Source organism: Callithrix jacchus, chromosome 2 (assembly GCF_049354715.1).
Source record: "Callithrix jacchus isolate 240 chromosome 2, calJac240_pri, whole genome shotgun sequence".
NCBI classification, from domain to species: Eukaryota; Metazoa; Chordata; class Mammalia; order Primates; family Cebidae; genus Callithrix; species Callithrix jacchus.
The window spans coordinates 72,114,871-72,141,713 of record NC_133503.1 but is presented as its reverse complement, the minus strand read 5'-3'; the positions used below and the strand labels follow the sequence as shown (position 1 = coordinate 72,141,713).

The following is a 26,843-nucleotide window of genomic DNA, read 5'->3' as shown; positions in this document are numbered from 1 at the left end:
TTTTTTAAAGAAGGTTTTCTTTATTTTTGCAATATCATGACTTGCTCTATTGACAAGTACCAAATGCATACCGTAAACTTACATCAAACCCATCCACCTAACAGCTCAATTCAACGTGTTTGACAGCTCAGAGCCCTGAATGACATCTTGATAAAAGGCCAAAAATTGTTTCCATGAAGATCTTCAAGGTGTTTGGCTCTGAGCACACCTTGTTAGATGCCTGTAAAGGAAGCTGACTCTCAGTGGGTCCCAGGAATTACGTGGTTACATCCAGAACAGCCCATCTGACAAGTGGCAAATACCTGTGGAAAACCAATTAACTCTGCTCCTCAGCTTACCCTGGAGGATGGTGGGGCATGACTAAATTCGAGGCTGCTTCACGTTCCAAGTTTCTTGGATTAAGCCTCATTTACAATTTAAAACATGCAAAATCCATGTTTGTACATGAAATTCATGTTTCTTCAGAACAAGAGGCTAGAATAACATGGATATTAGCACTTTGTCAGATGGGTAGCTTGCAAAAATGTTTTCCCATTCTATTGATTGCTGGTTCACTCTAATGCTTGTTTCTTTTGCTGTGCAGAAGTTCTTAAGTTTACTTAGATCCCATTTGTCTATTTTGGCTTTTGTTGCCATTGCTTTTGGTGTTTTAGTTATGAAGTCCTTGCCTATGCCTATGTCCTGAATGGTATTGCTAGGTTTTCTTCTAGGGTTTTTATGGTGTTAGGTCTTATGTTTAAATCTTTAATCCATCTGGACTTAATTTTTGCATAAGGTATAAGGAAGGGGTCCAGTTTCAGCTTTCTGCATATGGCTAGGCAGTTTTCCCAAAACCATTTATTAAACAGGGAATCCTTTCCCATTGCTTGTTTTTGTCAGGTTTGTCAAAGATCAGATGGTTGTAGATGTGTGGTGTCACTTCCGAGGCCTCTGTTCTGTTCCATTGGTCTATACTTCTGTTTTGGTACCAGAACCATGCTGTTTTTATTACTGCAGCATTGTAGTATAGTTTGAAGTCAGGTAGTGTGATGCTTTCAGTTTTGTTCTTTTTGCTTAGGATTGTCTTGGCTATGCGGGCTCTTTCTTGGTTCCACATAAAGTTTAAGGTGGTTTTTTTCCAGTTCTGTGATGAAGGTCAATGGTAGCTTTATGGGGATAGCACTGAATCTATAAATTACTTTGGGCAGTATTGCCATTTTCATGATACTGGTTCTTCTTAACCATGAGCATGGAATGTTTTTCCTTCTAATATCTACAAAGAACAAAAACAAATTTACTAGAAAAAACACCATCAAAAAGTGGGCAAAGTATATGAACAGACACTTTTCAAAAGAAGACATTTATGTGGCCAACAAACATGAAAAAATGCTCATCATCACTGGTCATTAGAGAAATGCAAATCAAAACCACATTGAGATACCATCTTACGCCAGTTAGAATGGTGATCGTTAAAAAATCTGGAGATGGCTGGGCGCGGTGGCTGAAGCCTGTAATCCCAGCACTTTGGGAGGCCGAGGCGGGTGGATCATGAGGTCAAGAGATCGAGACCATCCTGGTCAACATGGTGAAACCACGTCTCTACTAAAAATACAAAAAAAAAATTAGCTGGGCATGATGGCGCATGCCTGTAGTCCCAGCTACTCAGGAGGCTGAGGCAGGAGAATTGCTTGAACCCAGGAGGCAGAGGTTGCGGTCAGCCGAGATCGCGCCATTGCCCTCCAGCCTGGGTAACAAGAGCGAAACTCCGTCTCAAAAAAAAAAAATCTGGAGACAACAGATGCTGGAGAGGATGTGGAGAAATAGGAACGCTTTTACACTGTTGGTGGGAGTGTAAATTAGTTCAACCATGTGGAAGACAGTGTGGCAATTCCTCAAGGATCTAGAAATAGAAATACCATTTGACCCAGCAATCCCATTACTGGGTATATACCCAAAGGATTATAAATTGCTCTATTATACGGACACATGCACACATATGTTCATTGCAGCACTGTTTACAATAGCAAAGACTTGGAACCAACCCAAATGCCCATCAATGATAGACTGGATAAAGAAAATGTGGCACATATACACCATGGAATACTATGCAGCCATTAAAAAATGATGAGTTCATGTCCTTTGCAGGGACATGGATGAATCTGAAACCATCATTCTCAGCAAACTGACATAAGAACAGAAAACCAAACACCGCATGTTCTCACTCACAGGTCAGTGTTGAACAATAAGAACACACGGACACAGGGAGGGGAACATCACACACTGGGGTCTGTTGTGGGGTGGGAGGCTAGGGGAAGGATAGCAGGGGATGGGGGGATTGGGGAGGGATAACACTGGGAGAAATACCTAATGTAAGTGAGGAGGGTAGGGAATGGAGGCAGTAAAGCACCATGGCATGTGTATACCCATGTAACGATCTTGCAAGATCTGCACATGTACCTCAGAACTTAAAAGTATATATATATATATATTTTTAAAAAAGGTTATTATGGGATGACGGGCTGTTCACAGAGAAATCCCTGACCCGGGCACACACAGGCCTGGCGCCTAGCCTGCAGCTCACCTGGCAGGAGGAAGGGTTTCTCTGGGTTGCCCGAGGCGGCACAGGTAGCCCACGTACAGGAGCCTCAAGGGGCTCTGAGAACCCAGCGTCCACTCAAGCTCGTCCTGCACCTGGCAATTCACGCAGGTGGGTAGATGCACGGGAGCCAGGTCAAAGTCCCCCTCCCCACTCATGTGCCTGGGGCTCCCCGCTGCTTTTGAGGTCAACAGGGTGGGTTTATTGCACATCGCATCCTTCTTCAACTGGAGGACCCCAGAAAGCCAGAGGCCCTGTCCAGAGTATGCTGGTCCCTGCCGCAGGCCTGCTCCCAGATGCCCTGGGGTCCCGGCTAAAGACCTGGGGGTAGCAGGAGCCGGGTTTCCTCACTATGTTGCTCACAGCCACCACCTCCTCCCCGGACGCCCAGTCTGTGTGAGGTCGCCGGGTCTGTGGACGCGGATCCGAACTGGAGCTTCCCAAGGGTAATCTCCACTCCAAAGTCACTCCAGAGGAGCCCTCTGCATCCTGCTCTTTGTCAGCGCTGGTCATTTCGCCTGAGGGCCTTCAGGAGGAGCGACGCTCTCAGGCTGCTGGCGACTCTGCCGCTCGACCCATTCGGCCCCACTCGCCCACTCGCCTCTCCTTATCCCCCCTCACCTCCCTCGCCTTCCTCGGCCCCTCCCCCCCGCCCTCCCTCGCCCTCCTCCGGCTTCCGGCGCCTTCCCGCCCTCCTCCGGCTTCCCGCGCCTCCCGGGGACTCTGCGCTTCCGTCGGAGGTGCCCTTTCCCGGGACGACAGTGCTTCGCAGGCTGCTGTCAGGGCGGAGTCCGCAGGGCGAGAGCGGGGCGAGACGCTTGGGCGGAGAGATCCTGTTAGAAAACTTTCAGGTATGTTTGAAACGATTCGCGTATGTGAATCTACTTTTTGAAGTGTAAATTTTATAAAACCTAAATACAAACCACGTATTTATGAAAATTTAGTGTCTGAATTCAGAAATAATATCAATATAAAATACCAGATTTCAAAAACTTAGTGCAAAAATAGAAGGTGAGATATTTCATTCATGTTTATGTTGATAACATATTGAAACGACACTACTTTGGATATATTGAATTATTCATTTCACATACTTCTTTTTGCTTTTTAAAGTCGCTACTACAAACATTAAATTGCATGTGTTTTACATTATATTTCTACTGGATAGTGCGCTGTACAAAAAAATAGAAAAAGTATAAAAATTATCCAATTCATCTTATGTAACTAGAATTTTAAATTCTCAAATCAGATAAGATGAACACAAAAAATAAAATTATAGGGTGGGTGCGGTGGCTCACGCCTGTAATCCTAGCACTTTGGGAGGCTGAGGTGGGCGGACCTCTAGGTCAGGAGACTGAGACCATTCTCACCAACATGGTGAAACCCCGTCTCTACTACAAATTAAATAATTAGCTGGGCATGGGGGCACGCACCTGTAATTCCAGCTACTCGGGAGGCTGAGGCAGGAGAATCGCTTGAACCCAGGAGGCAGGGGTTGCAGTGAGCCCAGATCTCGCCACCGCACTCCAGCCTGGGCCACAGAGCGAGACTCCATCTCAAAAACAAAAATTAATTAATTAATTAAATTATAAAACCATATTTTACTTATGATCACTGATGTAAAACAAAATATAGCCAATAGAATCAAATAGTATACATATATATCAACTTATTATATTTTATTTAAGATCTTTATTTCTGTAACATTTCTGGTCCTATCAAAATACTTCAGCATACAAAATAAAAACCATCATAGTCTATATGCCAGTCATCACCCTCAACATGGTATAATTTTAAAACATAGGCCAGGCACGGTGGTTCACGAGGTCAAGAGATCGAGACCATCCTGGTCAACATGGTGAAACCCCGTCTCTACTAAAAATACAAAAAATTAGCTGGGCATGTTGGCGCATGCCTGTAATCCCAGCTACTCAGGAGGCTGAGGCAGGAGAATTGCCTGATCCCAGGAGGCGGAGGTTGCGGAGAGCCGAGATTGCGCCATTGCACTCCAGCCTGTGTAACAAGAGTGAAACTCCGTCTCAAAAATAAAAAAAAAATGAAATAAACAATCTTGCCCTGTAGATGTATATATACAGCAGTCCCTCCGTATCCGCAGGGGGGTTGCTCTAGGACCCTCCTCCCAAAATCCACAACGCTCAAGTCCCTTATATAAAATAGCATCATACAGTCAGTCCCCAATTTATGATGGCTTCAACTGGGATTTTTTGACTTGCTAATGGTATGAAAGCAATGGGCATTCAGAACGCTTCTCAACTTACAATGGAGTTACATCTGGATAAACCCATTGTAAATTCAACTCACCATATCTTCAGTCTATACTATGGGTGTAAGTCAAGGAGTGTCTGTATTTACATATAACCTATGCACATACTCTGTGTAATTTAAATCGCCTCTAAATTATTTGCATTACTACCTAATACAATGTAAATGCTACACTATTACCTATTACAATGTAAATGCTATGTAAATAGTTGTTAGGGCCAGGCACCGTGGCTCACTCCTGTAATCCCAACACTTTGGGAGGCTGAGCCCGTATGATCACTTGAGCCCAGGAGTTCAAGACCAGCCTGTTAGAAGGCTGAAGTGGGAGGATCACTTGAGCTCAGGAGGTCATGGCTGCAATGAGCTATGATGGTGCCACTGCACTCAAGCCTAGGCAGCAAAGCAAGACTGTCTCAAAAAAAAAAAGTTGTTGATGGCCAGGCACAGTGGTTCATGCCTGTAATCACAGCACTTTGGGAGGCTGAGGCAGGCAGATCATGAGGTCAGGGGTTCGAGACCAGCCTGACCAACATGGGGAAACGCTGTCTCTACTAAAAATACAAAAATTAGCCAGGTGTGGTGGCACATGCCTGTAATCCCTACTCAGGAGGCTGAGGCAGGAGAATCACTTGAACCCGGGAGGCAGAGGTTGCAGTGAGCTGAGATCGTGCCACTACACTCCAGCCTGAACGACAGAGTGAGACTCCATCTTAAAAAAAAAAAAAAAAAAAAAAAAGTTGTTGCATTGATTTCTTATTTGTATTATTTTTTCTTCTTGTTATTTTGATTGCTTTTGTTTTCCCAATATTTCTGATCCACGGTTAGTTGAAACTACGAATGTAAATGCCCAGGATACAAGAGCCAACTGCATATAAAATCAACTAAAACTCAGTTTAGGAATGTAAGAATTTTTCTTGTAGGCCGGGCGCGGTGGCTCAAGCCTGTAATCCCAGCACTTTGGGAGGCCGAGGCGGGTGGATCACGAGGTCAACAGATCGAGACCATCCTGGTCAACATGGTGAAACCCCGTCGCTACTAAAAATACAAAAATTTAGCTGGGCACGGTGGCGCGTGCCTGTAATCCCAGCTACTCAGGAGGCTGAGGCAGGAGAATTGCCTGAACCCAGGAGGCGGAGGTTGCGGTGAGCCGAGATCGCGCCATTGCACTCCAGCCTGGGTAACAAGAGCGAAACTCCGTCTCAAAAAAAAAAAAAAAAAATAGGAATTTTTCTTGTTTATATTATGTATATATGTGTGTGTGTATGTATATATATATATGTGTATGTATATATACACATTTTTTTAATAGGGAGGCTGGTCTCAAACTCCTGAGCTCAAGCAATCGTCCTGCTTCAGCCTCCCAAAGTCCTGAGAAGAATTTTACAACATCAAAAAATCTATTAATGTGAGCTACCACATTAAAAAGGAAAAAATATATAGTTATCTCAGTCTATTCAAAAAAGAAATTTGATAAGATTCAAAGCCTACTTATGTTTTTTTTCCCTTTTAGCTAATTAAGACTGGAAGAAACTTTCTCAACTAGTAAATTTCATATACCAAAACCTTATCTCAAAATTTTGCTTGATAAAAAAAATTGCAAAAATCCTTAATTAATTAACCCTTTAAGGTCAGGGCTAATTAACACAAAAATACTCAGTAATCTCCTATGGTTTAACACAGAACTCCACTGTCCTGGTCAATGCCACAAGAAAAGAAAAAGAAAGAAAAGATGTAAGAATCGGAAGATGAGACAAAACTGTCATAATTTGAAGATGATATCACCATCTACCTAGAAAGAAATTGTGGGCTGGGCATGGTGGCTGATGCCTGTAATCCCAGCACTTTGAGGGGCCAAGGTGGGTGAATCACTCGACGTCAGGAGTTTGAGACCAGCCTGGCCAACATGCTGAAACCCAGTCTCTACTAAAAATATAAAAATTAGCCAGGTGTGGTGGCACATGCTTGTAATCTCAGCTATTCAGGAGGCTGAGGCAGGAGAATCACTTGAACCTGGGAGGCAGAGGTTGCAGTGAGCCGAGATCATGCCACTGCACTGCAGCCTGGGGGACAGTTAGACTCTCTCTCAAAAGAAAAAAGAGGCTGGGCGCGGTGGCTCACACCTATAATCCCAGCACTTTGGGAGGCTGAGGCAGGCAGATCACTTGATGTCAGAAGTTCGAAACCAGCCTGGCCGAAATGGTAAAACTCCATCTCATCTCTACTAAAACTGTTTTAAAATTTAGCCCAGCATGGTGGCAGGTGCCTATAATCTCAGCTACCTGGGAGGCTGAGACAGGAGAATTGCTTGAACCTGGGAAGCAGAGGTTGCAGTGAGCCAAGATCATGCCCTGCACTCCAGCCCAGGCAACGGAGCAAGACTCTATCTAAAATAATTAATTAATTAATTAAAATAGTCAAACTCACAGAAGTAGAGAGTACAACGGTGGTTTCTGGGGCTGAGGGGAGGAGGAAGTGGGACATTGCTGTTGAAAGTTTCAGCAATGCAACATGAACACGTTCTGGAGATGCGCTGCACAACATCCTGCCTAGAGTCCGTAACACTGCAATGTACACTTAATTTGTGAAGAGGGTAGATCCCATGTTAAATGTTCTTACCACAAATTAAACAAAAAGAATCAGCCAATTAGAAATCCTTACTTTTAGTAAGTTTTTCTTTGAGATAAGTTATCTTCTGAGGTTTTAAAGTAAAGAATATAGGCCAGGTGCAGTGGCTCACACCTGTAATCCCAGCACTTTGGGAGGCCTAGGTGGGCAGATAGCTTGAGCTCAGGCATTCAAGACCAGCCTGGGCAACATGGCGAAACCCCATCTCTACAAAAAATGCAAAAACTAGTGGTGTGTGGTGGTGTGCGCCTGTGGTCCTAGCTACTTAGAAGGCTAAGGCGGGAGGATCACTTGAGCCCAGGAGGCAAGGGTTGCAGTGAGCCAAGATCATGCCACTTCACTCCAGCCTGGGTGACAGAACAAGACCCAGTCTCAAACAACAACAACAACAAAACAAAAAACCCTTACACGATGTTGACTCTAGATTGGTGCAACTCACTGTATGCTAAAGTGAAAGTGTAGAAGGATGGATGGAAGAAAGGAAGCGTGGGTAAATGAGGCATGTGGTAAGACAGGACTGCAAAGTGTTTATTCTAAAACCTAGGTGGTTATGAGTGTTCATTCTGTAATTCTTGCAATTTTTCTGTAGGTTTTTCAGGACAAAATGTTAGAGGGAAATACCAAAACCAAAACTCTTTGTTTTACAAGTCTATGTCTGTAAGTAAATGTGAAGGAAACATATGTGCAAGAGTTGATGTAAAAAAAATAAATAAATAATAAAAAGAAAAAACAATGTGAAGCAAACAGTTTAAATGGATACCCGGAAAGGGAAAGGAAGGAACTGGGCAGGTGGCAGGGGGGTAAGGAAGTTTGGAGAACAAAAACTTGGACTTTTGCTGTTCCATGTTTTGATTTTTTGCAATGAAAATATACTCATTTAGTCATGTGCTTTTTTTTTAAGTTAAAAAGCTCAGCATGTGAGGGTCCCCACAAGCTCATGAGGCAGCATCCCTCTTGTGCAGAAGAAGAAGTCTAGAACCAAACAGTTACAGGAGCCCACCAAGTTTATCCAGTCAGGAACGACAGGGAGGACAGGAACGAGAGCCCAGCCTGTGCTCCTCCGGGTAAAGAGGCTTTGGTAGGAAGGTCTGGACCCTCCTCTTCCTGCTCCACCCAGCTCTTCCTCCTACCTTGGGCTGACATGTATACCAGCATCCCTTCATGGCTGTCTGTGGGGCAGGAGACACACACAGCTGCACTCCTGGACTACTCCCAGGCCTGGGCATCCACCTGAATGTCCACATTGGATATGTCCTCTGCCCCCCAACTCACCCACATCCTGCTCAGCAAGCCCAGCAGATCCTTCATTCCCCTCCCCTAGTCCATGTCCAACCAACAGCCTCAACCTCCCCACCACCCTTCTCAAGCATCTGTGGTCTTAGACTCCTTTTTGAAATCCCCACTGCTTCTGCCTCAGTTCAGTCCTCATCTCTCACATGGATGACTGTGGATAGTTTCCCAACTGTCTACCAATCCTTGATCTCATCTGCCCTTGATCAAACTATCTGCCTCCAGATTCTCATTTCTGAAGCACAATTCTGAACACATCCCTCCCCTACTTTGCAAGCTACACTGTCCCCGTTACTTATGGAGAATCAAGTCCAGATGGGACCCTCCAAGACCTGCACTCAGATCGTATTTCCAGATTCCCCACCACCCACTGCGTCACTCAAAGCCAGACACACCCCTTTCCCACAGGGCGCAGGTCCTGGCACAGTCACAGGGCTCCGTGCCTTTGCTATGGCTGGCCCCTCTGCCCAGTGCCCGACCCTGCCCCAGCTCCACCATGCTGGTGAGCAGCTGCTGCTCTTTCCAGGCTCAAGCCATGTTAGCTTCTCTGAATACTTTCTTATACCGGCCCATCACCACTCAAAGAAACCAACCCCTGGCTCCTTCACGTATCAGCAGAGTCTACACTCAGCTGCCCCTTCCAACAAAGCCCCTCAGAGCATTTATTGCTTGTGGCTGCCTCACCTAGGTGGAAGTCATGAGCCTTGGTCACCTCCAGGTCTGGTTCTTCTTCTAGGTACATGGTGGGACCGCAGTTCCCCACACGCTTGAAGTTAGGTATGGCCAAATGTCCACTCTGACAACTGAAATGTGAGCAAAAAGTAGCCCAGGTCACTTTGTGAGGAAGCCTTTGGGGGTAGGTCACTATCCCCTGTTCCCTTCCTCCTGCAGGGAGGATGAAGGAAGTTCCAGAGGGTGAAGGCTTGTCCAGCCAGGTCTCTAAGTGAGAGAGCTATGGGGTAACAATGCTAACTCACAGTGGCTGTGCAGTGTGAACATGTGATATGGTTTGGCTACGTCCCCACCCAACTCTCATCTTTTTTTTTTTTTTTTGAGATGGAGTTTCCCTCATTACCCAGGCTGGAATGCAATGGCACGATCTCGGCTTACTGCAACCTCTGTCTCCTGGGTTCAGGCAATTCTCCTGCCTCAGCCGCCTGAGTAGCTGGGATTACAGGCAGGCACCACCATGCCCAGCTAATTTTTTTTTTTTTTGTATTTTTTAGTAGAGACAGGGTTTCACTATGTTGACCAGGATGGTCTCGATCTCTTGACCTCGTGATCCACCCGCCTCGGCCTCCCAAAGCGCTGGGATTACAGGTTTGAGCCACCATGCCCGGCCTCCAACTCTCATCTTAAATTCCACCTGTTGTGGGAGGGACCAAGTAGGAGGTAATTGAATCACAGGGGCAGTTCTTTCCTGTGCTATTCTCTTGATAGTTGGTAAGTCTTATTATCAAGATCTGATGGTTTTAAAAAGGGGAGTTTCCCTGCACAAGCTCTCTTCTCTGGTCTGCCACCATGTGAGATGTGCCTTTCACCTTCCGCCATGATTGTGAGGCCTCCCCATGATTGTGAGGCCTCCCCATGATTGTGAGGTCAGAGACCTCCTTCTTTTGTAAACTTCTCAGTTTCAGGTATGTCTTTATCAGCAGTGTGAAAACAGACTAATACAACATGAAATAAATTTTTGTTTGTTTGAAGTCACTAACATTAAGGGTACTTTGTTCTGAGTATTAGGATCCAGCTGTGAGCAATCCAGACAAGCTTTCTAGAGGAAACATAGCTTTCTAGCTACATTCTGGAAGGGGAAGCAGACAATACCAAATAAAACTCCAACAAGAAAATACTAGAAAGTAATAAGAACTGTAAATGAAAGAAAACCATGTAAAGTGGCAGAGGGACTTGAGGTTGGGAGGGGTGCATATTTTACAATGGCCAGGAAAAGTCTGTCTGAAAAGTTGAATTGAGCTTAGATATGAATGATGATGATAAAAAGCCAGTTAGGGCAAGACTACAAGAAAATCAGTCCAGAGGGGGAAAGCACACGCAAAGAATAGAGTTGGTGCATTTAAGGAACAGAAAGAAATCACTGGAGACTTAAGAAATCCATAGATAATGATTTTTAAAATGGGGTCACAAAGATTGGCAGGGGCCAGATCACTTAAGGCTGGTGGGCCAGAATAGATGGACAGATGGGAGAATGGATATTGGTGACGGATGTATTGAAAGATAAATAAGGGTGGAGGCTGAGAGGAGGGAAAGGATCAGGAAAAATAACGAATGGGTACCAGGCTTAGTACCTGGGTGATGAATTAATATGTACAATAAACCCTCACGACACGTTTACCTATGTAACAAACCTGCACATGTACCCCTGAACTTAAATAAAAGGGTTAAAAAGGAAAAGAAAAGGGGATAAAGATAAATGGATGGAAGAACGAGAAGATGGCTGGATGGGTGGGTGGGTGAATGGATGGATGGGAGGTTGGGTGAATGGGTGGGTAAATGGTGGATGGGAGGGTGGACAGATGGGTGGAAGGGCAGATGGATGGTTGGATGGAAGAGTAGAAGGGTGGGTGGATGAATGGATGGATGAAAACAGTCAAACTCCAGATAATTAGAAACACAAATCCATTTTAGATCACTAGGTGGTAGCCAAACATTTAGAATTGTTATGTAGTTGTGTAATCTTGATATTGGCATTTTTTTTTTTGAGAGAGGCTTGCTCTGTTGCCCAGGCTGTAGTGCAGTGACCTCCCAGGTTCAAGTGATTCTCCTGCCTCAGCCTCCTGAGTAGCTGGGATTACAGGTGCCCACCACCACGCCCAGCTAATTTTTATATTTTTAGTAGAGATGGGGTTTCATCATGTTGTCTAGGCTTGTCTCAAACTCCTGACCTGAAATGATCTGCCCGCCTTGGCCTCCCAAAGTGCTGAAATTACAGGCATGAGCCATCTCGCCTGGCCAATACCAGCATAAATTTTAAAGAATCATGATATTCTTCACTGAGGGGTAAACGAACTTTCAGCTCTGTGCAGAGCAAAGCTTCTAGACTAGGGTGGCCACTGGGCTATTAGCTGTGCAGAGATATTATGCCCTTGGCCTAGAGGCGAGCAGGTAAAATTTGGGGGGAGCTGACTTCCCAAGTGTTATGTCTGTAGCAAGCAGGCTCTGTCCATTTACAATGCTGTGTTATATAACAAATAGTATCATGTCAGATGGGTCATAATGTGAAAAAGAGTAAGAGGCACAGTTTTAGAAAGTGAGAATTTCCAGTCCTAATAAAGGAGTAAAAGACCAACAAGTTTGAGAATATTGGTTTAAGAAATGACTAGGAAGAGCTGCCTACCCTAGAAAAGTAAAGGTTCGAGTCAGGCATGGTGGCTCAAACCTGTAATCCCAGCACTTTGGGAGGCCGAGGAGGGTGGATCACGAGGTCAAGAGATCGAGACCATCCTGGTCAACAAGGTGAAACCCCGTCTCTACTAAAAATACAAAAATTAGCTGGGCATGGTGGCGTGCACCTGTAGTCCCAGCTACTCAGGAGGCTGAGGCAAGAGAATTGCTTGAACCCAGGAGGCAGAGGTTGAGGTGAGCCGAGATTGTGCCATTGCACTCCAGCCTGGGTAAGAAAAGCGAAACTCCGTCTCAAAAAAAAAAAAAGAAAAGTAAAGGTTCATTCTGGACTCTCCATTGGAAAAACAGTTTGCCTATGGAATTAAATCGTATCACTCATTCCTTCAAAACAGACTTAATGACTGTTATGGTTTGAATACAGTTTGAATATGGTTCCCTCCAAAGTTCATGTTGAAACTTAATCCCCAATGTGATAGCATTGAGAGGTGGGGCCTTTAAGAAGTGATTGGATCATGAAGGCTCTATTCCCATGAATGAATAGATTCATCATGGAAAACTAGCTGCCTTTTTTTTTTTTTTTTTTTTTTTTTTTTTTGAGACAGCCTTGCTGTTGTTACCCAGGCTGGAGTGCAGTGGCCGAGATCTTGGCTCACTGTAGCCTCCATAATTCTCGTGCCTCAGCCTCCCAAATGGCTGGGATTACAGGCATGTACCACCAAGCCCAGCTAAGTTTTGTATTTTTAGTAGAGACAGCATTTCACCATGTTGGCCAGGTTAGTATCAAACTCCTAGTCTCAAGTGATTGGCCCACCTCAGCATCTCAAAGTGTTGAGATTACAGGTGTGAGCCACCGTGTCCAGCCAGAACTGATGGGTTTATAAGAAAAGGAAGAGAGACCTGAGCTAGCTCAGTCCCCCACCATGTGTTGCCCTGCATCACACTCAGAACTCTGCTGAGAGTCCCCACCAGCAAGAAGCTCTTCATCAGATGTGGCTTCTCAACCTTGGACTTCCTAATTGAAAGAAATAAATTACTTTTCTTTATAAATTAGGTATATTTAGTTTCAGTTTCAGGTATTCTGTCATAAGCAACAGAAACCAGACTAAGGCCACGAACACTCACTCTGCATCCACTCTGCAACACAGAAGGGGCTTTCACCAGAAACCCCCAATAGAGAGGAGCCAGAGAGACAAAGGAAGGGCTATCATACAGCATACAAACTGATGCTCAGCTGCCCTGTGAACATCATTTAGGAGTACTTTCAGCGGCAAGTAGGAGAGTTACTGTGGCTTACACAGGGTCATTTACCTTGACCACTCCCTCATACTTGTCATTTTATGATGGCAGAAAGGCTGCCCTAGCTCCACGTATCACATGTACGGTCAAAGCAGGAATAAAAGAGAAAAGACACAGATCATTAGCTATATTTTCCCATATATCGAGAAAAGCAAAAGACTTCCCAGAAGTCCCAACATATTTGGTTACAGCTCATTGGTTAGAACTATGTCACATGGCACCCCAGGCTGCCAGGGAGGTAGCAAACATGGGTATCTCACCTAAGGCTAAACGGACTAACAAAATCAAGTTGCCATTAGCAAAACAACAGGTACTGGATATTGGGTGTGCAGTTAACAATGCATCAATGAAATGCAAATTAGGCCAGGTGCAGTGGCTCCTGCCTGTAATCCCAGTGATTTGGGAGGCTTTGTTGGGGGGAATCACTTCAGGCCAGGAGTTGATCAGCCTGGTCAATGTAGCAAGACCCCCATCTCCACATACACAAAAAATTAAGAAATAAAAAAATAGAAAATAGCCAGCACTTTGGGAGGCCGAGACAGGCGGATCACCTGAAGTCGGGAGTTTGAGACCAGACTGACCCACCTGGTGAAAAACCCCATCTCTACTAAAAATACAAAAATTAGCCAGGCATGGTGGTGGGCACCTGTAATCTCAGCTACTCAGGAGGCTGAGACAGCAGAATCACTTGAACCCTAGAGATGGAGGTTGCAGTAAGCCAAGATCACACCACTGCACTCCAACCTGGGTGACAGCAAGACTCTGTGTCAAAAAAAAAAAAAAAAAAAAAAAAAGGCTGGGTGTGGTAGCTCACACCTATAATCACAACACTTTGGGAAGCGGAGGCAAGTATATCACTTGATGTCAGTAGTTCAAGAACAGCTTGATCAACATGGTGAAACTCTTAGTCTCTACTAAAAATACAAAAAAATTAGCCAGGTGTGGCAGTACATGCCTGTGATCTTAGCTACTGGGGAGGCTGAGGTGGGAGGATCACTTGAACCCAGGAGGTGGAGGTTGCAATGAGCTGAGATCGTGCCATTGCACTCCAGACTGAGTGACAAAGTGAGACTCCATCTCTAAATTAATTAATTAATTAAATAAGTTAGCCAGGCATGGTGATTCGTACCTGTAGCCCCAGCTACTCAGGTGGCTGAGGTGGAAGGATCACTTAAGCCCAGAAGTTTGAGGCTGCAAGGAACCATGATTGCACCACTGCACTCCAGCCTGGGTTACAGAGCAAGACCCTGTCTCTAAAAAAAAAGTAAAGAAATGCAAATTAAGCCTCACGCCTATAATCCCAGCACTTTGGGAGGCTGAGGTGGGTGGATCACGAGGTCAAGAGATCGAGACCATCCTGGTCAACAAGGTGAAACCCCGTTTCTACTAAAAATACAAAAATTAGCTGGGCATGGTGGTACGCGCCTGTAGTCCCAGCTACTCGGGAGGCTGAGGCAGGAGAATTGCTTGAACCTAGGAGGCGGAGGTTGCAGTGAGCCGAGATTGTGCCATTGCACTCCAGTCTGGAGTAACAACAGTGAAACTCCGTCTCAAAAAAATAATAATAATAATAATAAAAATAAAATAAATAATAAAAATAAGAAATGCAAATTAAAATGAAAGGTCTTTCTTGCTTATAAAAGGTTGATAATACCCAGTGTTGGAAAGATGGAGGAAAGTTAACATTTTCAGAATTTTTCTTTTTGGGGGCAGGGTGTGGAGTCTTGCTCTATTACCCAGGCTGGAGTGAAATGGCAAGCCTGCAACCTCTGCCCACCTAGGTTCAAGTGACCCTCCCACCTCAGCCTCCCAAGTAGCTGGGACTACAAGCATGCACCACCACACTCAGCAGGTTTTTGTAATTTTAGAAGAGATGGGGTTTTGTCATGTTGCTCAGGCTGGTCTCAAACCCCGGGGCTCAAGGGATACACCTGCCTTTGCCTCCCAAAGTGCTGGGATTACAGGGGTGAGCCACTGTACCCAATCTGAACATTTTCATAATTTGTTGTTAGAAGTATATAATCCTGGCCGGTCACAGTGGCTTATGCCTGTAATCCAAGCACTCTGGAGGCTAAGGCAGGCAGATCACCTGAGGTCAGGAGTTTGAAATCAGCCTAGCCAACATGGTGAAACCCTGTCTCTATTAAAAATAAAAAATTAGCCAGTCATGGTGGTTTGCTCCTGTATTCCCAGCTCCTGGAGAGGCTAAGACAGGAGAATCACTTGAACCCAGAGGTTACAGTGAGCCAAGATCGTGCCACTGCACTCCAGCCTGGGTGACAGAGTGAGACTCTGTTTTAAAATAAATAAATAATAAAAACAAAGTGCATAATTCCCACTTGGCAGTATACTGCAAATCAAGATCTTTTTATTTTTATTTTTTTATTTTTTTGAGACGGAGTTTCGCTCTTGTTACTCAGGCTGGAGGGCAATGGTGCAATCTCGGCTCACCGCAACCTCCAGCTCCTGGGTTCAGGCAATTCTCTGCCTCAGCCTCCTGAGTAGCTGGGATTACAGGCAGGCGCCACCATGCCCACCTAATTTTTTGTATTTTTAGTAGAGACGGGGTTTCACCATGTTGACCAGGATGGTCTCGATCTGTTGACCTTGTAAACCACCCGCCTCGGCCTCCCAAAGTGTTGGGATTACAGGTTTGAGCCACCGCACCTGGCCTCAAGATCTTTTTAAATGTTAATATACTTTGAACTAGCAATTCCATTCCTAGAAAGTTATTCTAAGAATATAAGCACATGAAAATAAGGTGTTAGCCGGATGTGGTGCCTCACGCCTGTAATCCCCAGCACTTTGGGAGGCTGAGGTGGGTGGAACACCTGAGGTCAGGAGGTCGCGACCAGCCTGACCAACATGGTGAAACCTGTCTCTACTAAAAACACAAAAATTAGCCGAATGAGGTGGCACACGCCTGTAATCCCAGCTACTCAGGAGGCTAAGGCAGGAGAATCACTTGAACCCGGAAGGCAGAGGTTGCAGTGAGCTGACATTTTGCCACTGCAATCCAGTCTGGTAACAGAGAGAGACTCCATCTCAAAAAATAAAAATAAAAAATAAAGTGGTGTTAAATTAGAAAACTACCACATATCTAACAATAGGGAATTGGTAAAATAAATGAAGACAGCTCCATATAATGTAATGCAATACAATCATTTTTTAAAATTAAGAATTGGATAAAATGCAAGATTAGATTAAAAGTATGTATCAGCCGGACGTGGTGGCTCATGCCTGTAATCCCAGCACTTTGGGAGGCTGAGGTGGGCATATCACCTCCTGAGGTGGGGGGTTTTGAGACCAGCCTGATCATCATGGAAAAACCCCATCTCTACTAAAAATACAAAATTATTGGGATGTGGTGGCACATGCCTGTAACCCCAGCTACTGGGGAAGCTGAAGCAGGAGAATCGCTTGAACCTGGGAGGCAGAGGTATGATAAGCTGAGATCACGCCATTGCACTCCAGCCTGGGCAACGAGTGAAACTCCGTCTCAAAAACAAAAAAAGTATGTTTCAATTTTAAATGTACTTAAGGTGAGAATTTACCATGGTTATATAAGAGAACATACTAGATCTCAAAAAATATGCCCTGCTGTTGGTAGGAATGTAAATTAGTACAGCCATTATGGAAAACAGTATCGAGGTTCCTCAAGAAATGAAAAATAGAACTACCCATATGATTCAGCAATTCCACTTCTGAGTATGTAACTGAAGGAAATGACATCAGTACATTGAATATTTCTCTGCACTCCCACGTTCATTGCAGCGTTATTCACAATAGCCAAGATATTGAAAAAACCTAAGTGAATTTACAAATAAAGAAAATGTGTTGGCCAGGTGTGGTGGCCCACTCCTATACTCCCAACACTTTGGGAGGCCAAGGCAGGCAGATCACAAGGTCTGGAAATCAAGACCACCCTGGCCAAAATGGTGAAACCCCATCCCTACTAAAATATGAAAAAATGCACCACACCTGGTTACTTTTTTTTATTTGTAGTGGAGATGGGGTTTCACTATGTTGGCCAGGCTGGTCTTGAACTCTTGACCTCATGATACGCCCGCCTCAGCATCCCAAAGCGCTGGGATTACAAGAGTGAGCCACCATGCCCGGACAAAACAGAGTTTTTCAAATCCTAACCAATGGGTTATCTTCATATAATAAAATTTGAATATAGTTTTTTTAAAAAGAAATATATCCTGAAAGATTTAAAGATAAAAGGTCATGATGTATGTAATTTACCCTCAAAAAGTCCAAGGGAAAATGTGGATATATATATATAGATACAGGGAGAGAGCACATGTAGATTATGAGAGAAAGTGAAATGTGAGCTCCAGGTGAATCTGGGTCAAGGATATACAGTTGTACTTTGTGCCATCTTTATTCTTGTAACTTTTCTGTAATATTGAAATAATTTCTAAACAGAAAGCTTTTTAAAGTATTAGGATTTGGAATTTCCTTTGAAATATAACAACAAGTAAAATAGAATAATAGATGAACTTAGGAATGATAAATGGATAGATATGGTAAAATGTTATAATCTATGTTCAATTGGTTTTTCTTTTTTTTTCTGACTCTGTTGCCCAAGCTGGAGTGCAGTGGCACAATCTAGACTCACTGGAATTTCTGCGTCCCAGGTTCAAGCAGTTTTTGTGCCTCAGCCTCCCTAGTAGCTGGGATTATAGGCATGAGCTACTGTGCCCAGCCAATGTTCAAATTTTTTTTATAATAAAATGATGTGGGCAGAGGGGAGAACAAGGCAAAACAATATGACATGTCATGGAAAAATGTCACCAAATCAGGAAGTCTGTTGTTTTAGAAGCCACTGGAAAGGGCTTTATGCCCACCTTCCTGTTCCTACTGTCTCCTGGTATTTCCTCCGAAAGCAGAAGTTCAGGTGAACTTGAGATTCTTACTACCTTGTGGCCATTGTGAGGTGCAAAGCAGGGAAAGGACAGGTCACTCAGCCAACATAATGACAGCTCTCTCTTAGAGACACATTACACAAATTCTCAGGTTAACTTTTTCGCAAGTGAAATACCCATTTTTTAATAAATACAAGACTGTTTTTATAAAATAACTTCCATATTCTGATTGATCCTAGCAATAGCACCTACACCCCATTTAGTTACAACCACCACAAAAAAATCTGATGTTCCCAACTCAAGATAGAGAGGGTCCTCTTTATCTGAAGATACTTTCCCCAAGTCCCTGAAGCTACAAGACCATTTAAAGAAGCAAAGGTATTCATAATAACATATTCACTAATGAATTAGCCACTTAAAAACCGATCCCTACTCAAAATTTACTCCCGGCTCAACCCCAAAACATCAATCCCCATGTTCTGTACCAATGGCTAGCCAGCCTCTCACCCATTCTCAGATGTTTATGATGTAAGTCAGTTGGACAGTTACAATTGTGAATCTTACACACAATGCAAGATTTCACAGAATCAACAAGTAACGTTTGTGTGCCACACACACAAAGCCACAGGAAGGCAAGGTCAGCAGAGTTATGGACCAATCAACAAATGAACAAAAGGAAATTAATACTGACAACTCACCAGGAGCTTCAAAATAGAATGGTTTAAAAAAGTAATAAATTTAAAACAAATTAAAGTGAAGACTAAGCTTAGGCTCAAAATATAAAGTGGGCAGCAACATCATAAAATAGCTTCTTTTTTTTCTATGAGATATCCCACAAAAATATCCAGAATGATGAATAACATGGTAAATGGGAGAATTACTTTACAACTTTTGGTCAATTAGCTGAGGACTAGCTTCATCCAAAGAGATATGAATAAAAGGAAAACAGAGACACCAAAAAAAATGAGTGATTCGATTACCAAAGGATTAAAGAGGCCTTTGAGAAGAAAACAAAGAAGTCTAAATATTTTTAGACCCTCTTTCTGACTCTACAGTGAGTCAGATGTAAAATGAATGATACTGTATCTTGAATTATGTAATTTTCCAGAAAAATTAAGCACAAGAATCAACACTTGTTCATTCTTGATTCATTCTAAAAACTAGCACACAGTTGCAAACACATTCTAAATTTTGTTAAATATAAGATAAATTTATTTGGTGCAATGGCTCACTGCAACATCTGCCTCCTGGGTTCAAGCGAATCTCCTGCCTCAGCCTCCGGAGTAACTGGGATTACAGGCACGCGCCACCATGCCCAACTAATTTTGTATTTTTAGTAGAGATGCGGTTTCTCCTTGTTGGCCATGCTGGTCTCGAACTCCTGGCCTCATGTGTTCATCCACCTCCCAAAGTGCTGGTATTACAGGCATGAGCCACGGTACCCAGCCCATCTTTTTACCTTTTATTATGAAAACTCAGACATTCAGAGAAGTAGACAGAATATAACTCTTTTATATTAGTTACCTAAATTAAAAAATGTTAAACACTTTGCCATATTTGTACCATCTATTTTATTTTTTGGAAGTATTTTAAGGTGGAGCTTAGACCTTATGACATGATGCCACTTAATACTCTAATGCAGTTCCTAAAAATAAGGGCATTTTCCTACACAAGCAATCCATTATCATATTTAACAAAATGTACAATAATTCCATAATATCATCTAATATCCAGTCCATAGTCAAAGTTCCCCATTGAAAAAATGTCTTTCCCAGAAGATTGCTCTGATCTCATCAGGATTGTCTGTGGGGTTTACTACAGGTGTTGTTTTAACTTCCTCCTTTCTGCTCTACATTTTCTGCAAACTGGAAGTTAGCTCTTAAGCTGTGCTGTGCAGTACAGTAGCCACTAGCCACATATAAATTTTAATTAATTGAACTGAAGTAAAATTCAGTTCCTAGGTCATGCAAAACACATTTCAAGAGCTCAGCAGCTGCTTGCAGCCACTGGCTATCATATTGGACAGTGCAAATGGAAAACATTTCTGTCACCTCAGAAGACTCTGTTGGGCAGTGCTGCTCCAGATACCTGATGGATGGATGGATGGATGGATGTGTGTGTGTGTGTTTAGATGGAGTCTCGCTCTATCACCAGATCACCAGGCTGGAATGCAGTGGTGTGATCTCAGCTCACTGAAACCTCTGCCTCCCAGGTTCGAGCAATTCTGCCTCAGCCTCCCAAGTAGCTGGGACTATAGACACATGCCACCATGCCCAGCTAATTTTTTTAATTTTAGTAGAGATTAGGTTTCACCACATTTGTTGCCAGCCTGGTCTCGAATTCCTGACCTTGTGATCTGCCCACCTCGGCCTCCCAAAGTGCTGGGATTACAGGCGTGAGCCACCACGCCCAGCCACCCGATGTGTTTTTAAGCAAACTTCTTTTTTTAACCACTTTACTTTTCATGGATCATACCTCTGATTTTTTTTTTTTGAGACGAGTCTTGCATAGCTGAAACTTTCAACCCATTGAACAGCAATTCCCCACTTCCTCTCCCCTCAGCCCCTGGAAACCACCATTGTACTCTCTGCTTCTGTGAGTTTGACTATTTTATTTAATTAATTTATTTATTTATTAGACAGAGTCTTGCTTCGTTGCCCAGGGTGGAGTGCAGTGGCATGATCTTGGCTCACTGCAACCTCCGCTTCCCAAGTTCAAGCGATCTTCCAGCCTCAGCCTCCCAAGTAGCTGGGATCACAGGTGCCAGCCAACATGCCTGGCTAATTTTTGTTTTTTGTAGAGATAGGGTTTCACCATGTTGCCCAGGCTGGTCTCTGAGCTCAAAGCAATCCACCCACTTCAACCTCCCAAAGTTCTGAGACTACAGGCATGAGCCACCATGCCCAGCATAGGCAAACATTTTTGCCAAGAAAACTTCATATTGCATCATTCAGAAAATGATTTCACTGGTTGGGTGTTGTGGCTCATGCCTGTAATCCTAGCACTTTGGGAGGCTGAGGTGGGCAGATCACTTGAGGTCAGGAGTTTAAGACCAGCCTGGCCAACATGGTGAAACCCTATCTCTACTAAAAATACCAATGTTAGAGGGATGTAGCACCTGTAATGCCAGTTACTTTAGGAGGCTGAGGCTGGAGAATCACTCAAACTGAGAGGCATAAGTTGCAGTGAGCCGAGATTGCGCCATTGTACTCCAGGCTGGGTGACAGCAAGACTCAGTCTCAAAAAAAAAAATGGTTTACAGTGAGGTGTGGTGGTTCATGCCTGTAATCTTAGCACTTTGGGAGGTTGAGGTGGGCGGATCACTTGAGGTCAGGAGTTCAACACCAGACTGGGTAACATGGCAAAATCTGGTCTCTACTATAAATACAAAATTTAGCTGGGTGTGGTGATGCATGCCTGTAATCCCAGCTACTCAGAAGGCTAAGGGAGGAGAATCACTTGACCCTAAGAGGCAGAGTTTGCAGTGAGCCAAGATCGCACCACTGCACTCCAGCCTGAACAACACAGTAAGACTCCATCTCAAAAAAAAAAAAAAAAAAGATATATATATGGCTGAAAAATGTTGGCCAAACATGGTGGCTCATACCTGTAATCCAACACTTTGGAAGGCTGAGGTGGACTAATCAGTTGAGGTCAGGAGTCTGAGAGCAGTCTGGCCAACATGGTAAAACCCGGTCTCTACTAAAAACACAAAAATTAGCTGGGCATGGTGGCACCCGCCTGTAGTCTCAGCTACTCTATTTACGAGGCTCAGGCAGGAGAAGGCTGAGGCAGGAGAAGTGCTTGAACCCAAGAGGCAGAGGTTGCAGTGAGCTGAGATTGCACCACTGCACTCCAACCTGGGCAACAGAGCAAGACTCCATCTCAAAAGTAAATAAAAATAAGTAAAAATAAAAAATACAGCCAGGTGTGGTAGCTCACACCTGTAATCCCAGCACTTTGGAAGGCCAAGGCAGGCAGATCACCTGAGATTGGGAGTTTGAGATCACCCTGGCCAACAGGGTGAAACCCCATCTCTACTAAAAATAAAAAATTAGCTGGGTGTGGTGGCACCCAGCCACTCGGGAGACTGAGGCAGGAGAATCACTTGAACCTATGAGGTGGAGGTTGCAGTGAGCAGAGACTGCACCACTGCACTCCAGCCTAGGCAACAAAGTGAGACTCCATCTTAAAAAAATATATACAAAACTCTAAAGATCATCTGAGCCTTTCATAATCTTCTTGCTGGTTGAGGGTTGCCTTGATGTTGAGGGCCTTGCTCTGGATTACACTTTGACTTAGGGGAATGTTGTGGTTGATCTATTCAGATCACCAAAACTTCCTCCATGTCAGAAATAAGGCTGTTTCACTTTTTTTTTTTTTTACGCAATGGAGTCTTGCTCTGTTGCCCAGGCTGGAGTGTAGTGGCTCAAGTTCAGTTAACTGCAATCTCCACCTCCCGGGTTCAAGCGATTCTCCTGACTCACACCCAGAGCAACTGGGATTACATGGCCTACCACCAAGCCCAGCTGATTTTTGTATTTTTAACAGAGAGTGTTTCACCATGTTGGTTATGCTGGTCTCGAACCCCTGACTTCAAGTGATCCACCCACCTCAGCCTCCCAAAGTGCTCAGATTATAGGCATGAGCCACCCTACCTGGACTTTTTTCTTTTTTGAGACAGAGTCTTGCTCTGTTGCCAAGGCTGGAGTGCAATGGCACAATCTCAGCTCACTGCAACCTTTGTTTCCTGGGTTCAAGTGATTCTCATGCCACAGCTTCCCAAGTAGGTGAGAATACAGGCACACCATGGTGCCTGGCTAATTTCTGTATTTTAAATAAAGACAGGGTTTCACCATGTTGGCCAGGCTGGTCTCGAACTCCTGGCCTCAACTGATTGGCCACCTCAGTCTTTCAAAGTGCTGGGATTACAGGCATGAGCCACCGTTCCCGGCCACCACAAAACTTTAATTTGTTAAAAAAGAAATAAAGCGAAGCACCATAAGATGGGCCGGACGCAGTGGCTCATGCCTGTAAATCCTAGCACTTGGGGAGGCTGAGGTGGGCAGATCACAAGGTCAGGAATTTGAGACCAGCCTGGCCAGCACAGTGAAACCCCATCTCTACTAAAAAAAAAAAAACAAAAATTAGCTGGTCACGATGGCTTGCCTGTAGTTCCAGCTACTCAGGAGGCTGAGGCAGGAGAATCGCTTGAACCCGGGAGGTGGAGGTTGCAGTGAGCCAAGATAACGCCACTGCACTCCAGCCTGGGCAACAGAGCAAGACTCTGACTCAAAAAAAAAAAAAGAGATGTATTTCAATATATAAATGAGGCACAACTACCACTGAAATAACATAGCCAGACATTTGCAAGTGTAGTTCTGAACAAATCAATTTAGCTACATTCCAGGAAAATTTAGGGTACACTTACAGTAATCGTTACACTGCTCACAAAGATTTCCAGTTCTGCTTTTTCTAGACAGAAGTAGGTCTAAACTTCCCAACTCCCTAGAAATTAAACGTGGCCATGTGATTTGTCATTCAAGGCTAGTGCAGGTAATGTTTATGCAAAACTCCGAACAGGGCCTGAGAGACTACTATGAGTTGGGGCAGAGTACTCACCCCATCTACATTGACATGTAGCACAATGGGAAATGAACTTTTAGGTTAAGCCATTGAGATTTGAGGGTTACTTGTTACTGAAGGTTACTTGTAACCTTGCCTGATAAATATTGAAACTGTTCTGTGCAAAAAGAGTTTATGTTTTTCTGCAAAATGAAATTCAGTTCCAGGCTCTGATCATTATAAACAAGCTTTTCACCTACATAAATGTCCAGCAGCATTGGAAAGTCAGGAAGGATTCAGGACAATTCTGTTATTCTAGACGATTTTCATCCCTGTCTACCCACACCCAGTAAACACTAGAAGGATGCCCTCAATCTTTATACAACTCAAACACCAACTCCACAAATTCCCAAAACACTCCCATATGAACTGGCCTTTAGGGACCAGACATATCACAAAAACTAGTGCTGTGGGCTGGACCAAAACAGGTCCAGGGAGCAGCTGGGCTTCTAAAGAGGCAACACAGTTCACTCCCAATTGTTTGGTGCCATCAGGGAATATACCATGAATTACCAAATCTTCTAGTGATTCCAGGGAAAGCTAAAATGCAGATTCTATGTGAAATCGTTTGATTTCTCAATATTGGCAACAACTTTTAAAGATTTTTAAATATTCTGGGAACCAAACAAAACAGTTCTGCTGGTTTGGTGTGGCTCATGTTGCCTCACTTTGCAAAGTGTTAAGTGCTAGTGAACTTTTTGTGTTTTTTTGAGACAGGGTCCCACTCTGTCGCCCAGGCTGGAGTACAGTGGCCATGACCTCCACTCACCATAGGCTCGACCTCCCGGGCTCAAGCAAACCTTCCACCCTCAGCCCCACAAGGAGCTGGGAGTACAGCTGCCCCGCCACCGGAGCCAGCTAATTATTATTATTATTGGTATTTTAGTAGATATGGGGTTTCACTATGTTGGCCAAGCTGGTCTGAACTCTTGGTGTCAAGTGATCCACCTTCCTCAGCCTTCCAAAGTGCTGAGATTAAAGGTGTGCGCTACCCCGCACAATCGGAAAAAAAAAGTTGTTTTTTGAGACAGTCTCTGTTGCCAGGCAGGAGTGCAATAGCGCGATCTTGGCTCACTGCAACCTCCGCCTTCCAGGTTCAAGCGTTTCTCCTGCCTTAGCCTCCCCAGTAGCTGGGGCTACAGGCACGCACCACCATGCCCAGCTAATTTTTGTATTTTTAGTAGAGACAGGGTTTCACCATGTTGGCCAGGATGGTCTCGTGTGGGGATTGCTTCCGTGTGAGGCCCCTAGGAAATGGGCCTCAACATACGGTGAGCTTGAGCCCGGACACAGATCCCTGGTTGGGGGAGTCGAGCTGAGGGAAAGCAGGAACTGAGAGAGGGACTACGTTATTCAAAATAATTAACAGACATTACTTTATGGATATGAGGACATGGGAAGCATTGTGTCTACTTTCGGCTTCTTATGGTTTATTGCTTGATTGTGTCCATTTTGGACCCTTGTTACCTTCATTGTAAAATATTAACTTAAGTATTTACACTTGGTAACTTACTTATCATAACTTACTGGGTGTAACTGTAACTTACTTACCATAACTTACTGGGCTTGACTGTAACTTACTTACCTTGACCTATTGGGTGTAACCTACTTACTGGGCGTAACCTACTTACTGGACTTAACTTACTTACTGGGCGTAACTTAGAGGGTGTAACTTGCTTACTGTAACTTAAGTACATTGATCTAGCATAAACAACTTTGACTTCAGAAAAGTATATAATGAAACGTATTGCAAAAATAAAATTGCTGCTTGGACATAGCCTAAGCAAGCCCTCCAGACCCCGCTTTTCTCTTTTCTTTCCCTTCCGCGCACTCTCTCCCTCAGGTTGAACGAGACATTTAGTTGGCGGTCTCGCGGACTCCCGCAGGTCGGCAGCCCCTCGGCAGACATGCCGGACTCCAACAGTCTCAATCTCTCGAGCTCATGATCTGCCTGCCTCGGCGTCCCAAGGTATTAGAATTACAGGCGTGAGCCACCGCGCCTGGTCAAAATTTTACTCTGCATTTAGTGAAATTCTCTTCTTTTCCAAGTGAAGAAACAGATTGAATAACTCTGTCCAAGTGTATAGTGACTTACACAGGCCACATAGTTGTATACTGTAGTTAGTGACAATCGCTAACATCTGCCATGTGGTCCTTACTGCAAATCTCGTTCGTGTGTGTTGCGGGGGAAGAGAGAAAAAGAGGGGGGAGGGGGAGAGGGAGACAGAGACAGAGAGGCAGACAGACAGACAGACACACACACATACACACACGAAGTTTCACTCTTGTTGCCCAGCCTTGAGTGCAATGGCCAGATGTTGGCTTACCGCAACCTCCGCCTCCCAGGTTCAAGCGATTTTGGGAGCCTGCCTCAGCCTCCTAAAGTGCTGGGATTACAGGGATGAGCCACCGTGCCCGGTTGCAAATCTTATTTAATAATGAGGTCAGCTTTTTGTTATCCCACTTAACTAATTAATAGGAGAAGCCAGCTCTGATTTCCAGTGCACTATGGTGCACTCTTTCCTGCCAAGCCGTCGTAGTCATTCGATTAAAAAAAGAAATTCCTGCTTTCCTGCCTCGCCTGTGCGTTTCCTTAGTCGCCCTTTCAGGGCCTGTTCTCATGAGTGCCGCAGAAAAACGACGAAGTGAAAATACAGAACATAAAATGAAAATTTAAAAGAGGAAATGGTGTCACAAGGAAAACGAAGGCCAGGGGACCCCGTGAAGCGCCAGGCAGGGTGCACAACGGTCCTGGGAGAAAGTTCAAGAAGAACTTCCCGCGAACAGGTCCCGCCGGCGGCCAGGAATGCATGCACTTCTTACGTTATGATTTGGACTTTACCGAACCTCTTGAAGCGGAAGGAAGGCTTGGCAGTGAGGAAGTCGAATCCGGCAAACCAAAGAGAAAGGCGGTGCCC

The 26,843-nt window shown here is 44.3% G+C and overlaps 1 protein-coding gene and 1 long non-coding RNA gene across 7 annotated transcripts in view; one reads left to right on the top strand and one right to left on the bottom strand.

Moving 5' to 3' along the window:
* On the bottom strand, positions 1 to 26,843 carry LOC108590307 (uncharacterized). Of its 2 annotated transcripts, none has more exons than XR_013532054.1 (3): positions 26,773 to 26,843; positions 9,458 to 9,576; positions 1 to 1,252 (listed from the first exon to the last, which is right to left on the bottom strand). It is a non-coding gene; the product is annotated as an uncharacterized LOC108590307 (long non-coding RNA). The 2 variants fall into 2 exon arrangements; XR_013532055.1 differs by lacking the exon at positions 1 to 1,252 and adding an exon at positions 4,238 to 4,613.
* RUFY1 (RUN and FYVE domain containing 1) overlaps positions 3,303 to 26,843 on the top strand; it is a 95,274-nt gene continuing 71,733 nt past the window's right edge. For 3 of the 5 annotated variants that reach the window (XM_078364774.1, XM_035290771.3, XM_054251950.2), the window contains exon 1: positions 3,303 to 3,426. The gene's annotated coding sequence lies outside the window, so the exon portion shown is untranslated. Of the gene's footprint in view, positions 3,427 to 25,768; positions 25,895 to 26,843 lie in introns of all 5 variants that reach the window. The other 2 variants (XM_078364773.1, XM_054251951.2) reach the window with 1 other exon arrangement.